Below are 3,215 nucleotides of genomic sequence, written 5' to 3' on the forward strand. Positions count from 1 at the left end.
ATAGCATTTTCAATGCGTCGTTTCATTGGATGTTGTCATCGCCCACGCTTCTGCGCCATATGTTAGGACGGGCATAATGAGAGCCTTGCAGGGTGTTATTTTCGTTCGTCGAGAGAGCACTTTACTACTCAATTGTCACTTAGCTCAAAGTAGCACTTGTTGGCAAGAGAGATTTCATTGGTTCCCAAATATATGAAGTATTGTACAACCTCGAAATTATAACTGTCAACAGTGACGCGGGTGCCGATACGCAAGTGCGCCGACTGTTTGTTTGAAGACAGGAGGTACTTCGTTTTGTCCTCGTTCACCACCAGACCCATTCGCTTTGCCTCATTTTCCAGTTTGGAGAAAGCAGAACTAACAGAGTGGTTGTTAAGGCCGATGATGTCAATATCATCGGCATACGCCAACAATTGTACGCTCTTATAAAAAATTATGCCTGAGCGATTAAGTTCTGTGGCTCATACAATCCTCTTCAACATCAGGTTAAACAAGTCATCTTGTCTGAAATGGCGTTTCATATCAAACGGCTCGGGGAGATCCCTGCCAATTTTGACGGCGCTACTGGTATTGAGCAACGTAATCTTGCATAGCCGTATTAGTTTAGTATAGTGAAAAGTTATAACTTATTTCATACGATACTTTTAGTAGACACGAGGTTTTTGAATTCGAACATGTAGAAACGAGAAAAATCGAAACGCTTTGAAAAAAATTCTACAATTATTATGAACATTTTATGTTTTGTTTTACGTAACAGGAGTGCTAAAGAGTGTTTTTCACTAAAAATCTCAATTTTGAAAAAAAAAAATGAAGTTACGAGGTTAACACAGAAAGGGGACGAAACTCCTTTCCGTACTGTCCAATGCAGTGTTCAAAAAGACGAAAAGATGGTGGGTGTCGATTCTCCTTTCATGGGTCTTTTCCAAGATTTGACGTTTTGCGAATATTTGGTCGGTGGTAGACTTTCCAGGTCTAAAGCCACACTGATAAGGTCCAATCAGTTGGTTGACGGTGGGCTTCAGCCTTTCACACAATACGCTCGCTAGAAGCTTATAGGTGATATTTAGAAGATTAATCCCACGGTTTGGCACAGATTGCAGGATCGCCCTTCTTATGGATTGGGCAGAGCACACTTAAGTTCCAAACGGCAGGCATGCTTTCATCCGACCATATTTTGCTGGGAGCTTATGCATGCTCCCTCCTTGCCCAGCCTGGCGTTGAAGTCGCCAAGCACGATTTTTATGTCGTGGTGGGGGCAGCGCTCATGGGAATGTTCCAAGCGCTCATAGAAGGAATCTTTGGTCGCCCCGTCCTTCTCTTCCGTCGGGGCGTGGGCGCAAATGAGCGAGATGTTAAAAAAACGGGCTTTGATGCGGATTATTGCGAGACGCTCGTCCACCGGAGTGAACGACAGTACTTGGCGACGAAGTCTCTCTCCCACAACAAATCCGACACCGAATTTGCGCTCCTTTACATGGCAACTGTAGTAGACGTCGCAAGGTCCTAAGTTTTTCTTGCCTTGCCCCGTCCATCGCATCTCTTGAATGGCAGTGATGTCAGCCTTTACTCTCACGAGGACATCAACCAGCCGGGCAGAGGCACCTTCCCCATTAAGGGACCAGACATTCCAGGTACATGCCCTCAAATCGTATTCCTTAGTTCGTTTGCAGTGGTCGTCATCAGTATAGGGAGGTCTCATCCGAGGCTTTGTAGATCTTTTCATTAGGGGGATTTTTAAGTGGCGGGTCCCAGCGAACAACCAGCTATCCTGGAATGCTTCGCCTTGTCACGTTAGCTCACTCTCGACCGGAAGCTACCAGAGGATACTTGGGCTAATCTCGGCAGTTGTGAGCTACTTGAACCATATGCAGAAGAATCGTTCTGGCCACTCCCAAGTGAATGACGATCAGTAACTCTCCCCACTTGCGTGGACTTCTACGCATGGAACCATCCTCCGGATCAGTTCTACGTTACCTGGACTTATATCCGGCCAAGCACGGTCACTCCACTAGAATAACAACAAAAACTACTAAGACGATCATTCCCATGGCGTGGTACTAAACCACGCTGCGCCTGTCCAGTCGCCTGGAACTAGTTACACGCAGTGGGCAAAGCTTTAGACACGCCAAAACACTACTATTCGGACAGCGAAGGGATGACTCCTTATGTTCCCTCTACAATACCTATGTACATAACAAGGCACAGTTGCTTTCTATAGGCTGCTACCGCAGGTCTCTCCCATGCAGAGGCCTGCTTGAACCAGAGCGGGCTCCCACTCACGTCAGGAGGCACCTCTTCAACTACACCGCCGAGATCCAAGACAAAACGAATCGACAACTACTGACCGGACAGACAATAAACGACATTCATCGGGAGACCCTTACCACCTTCTTAAGCTCCCGACCGCCGAATGCCGTAGTCGGAGTCCAACCACTAGAGCAGATAAGGAACTCCAGCTACCCCGAGAGACCCGCGTTACCTTGGCACAATTACGTTCTGAATATTGTAGCAGGTTGTACCTATCCAGAATTGTCCCCGACATACTAAACATACATATGTCCAGCATGTAAAGGCAACCCGCACGATACTAACCACCTTTTCACATGGCCCATCAAACCCACTCATCTAACACCCTCTCCCTCTGGACCCAAACTGTCGAAGCAGCAAGTTTCCTGGGCCTATAGTTAGATGAGCTACAGCACAAAAAACAACAACTAAAATGATCGGGTACATTTTTTCTAAACGGTTGCAACTATGTTTAACTATTCTTATATATCGCAGTGGTTTGTATCCGTCTCTAATAGAATAAAAAATACGTAAAGAATGAAATATGGGTTTTTAGCGCTTTTAAAATGCAATTGATTGTCCAAACTTTATAGTTATATGTGACACAGTATTAGGGAAATCAAACTTCTTGGAATTGCTTCGTTACCACTGTTAAATAAAACACTGATTATTTAAAAATTATTTTACATTTTATTTTTTTAATTAGCTACTTAAATTCGTTCAACGTTTAACATGTACACATTTTTATGTATGTATGTGTAATACATATGCAGTACGTGCATTAATTTTATTTACAACATTGTTTAATTGCCTACATACGCTCTCTTTCAATTAATTAATCTATACACTTCATATAGACACATTATTGCTCAACAATTTATTTACAGTAATAAATATGAAAGTACACTTTGTGAATGATTAAGTGCATT

The 3,215-nt window shown here is 43.7% G+C and overlaps 1 protein-coding gene across 6 annotated transcripts in view; it reads left to right on the top strand.

The window, feature by feature from the left end:
• The window catches only part of LOC129245416 (uncharacterized), a 221,507-nt gene that overhangs the window by 133,927 nt on the left and 84,365 nt on the right, over window positions 1-3,215 (top strand). The gene's annotated exons all lie outside the window — the stretch shown is intronic.

Source organism: Anastrepha obliqua, chromosome 4 (assembly GCF_027943255.1).
Source record: "Anastrepha obliqua isolate idAnaObli1 chromosome 4, idAnaObli1_1.0, whole genome shotgun sequence".
NCBI classification, from domain to species: Eukaryota; Metazoa; Arthropoda; class Insecta; order Diptera; family Tephritidae; genus Anastrepha; species Anastrepha obliqua.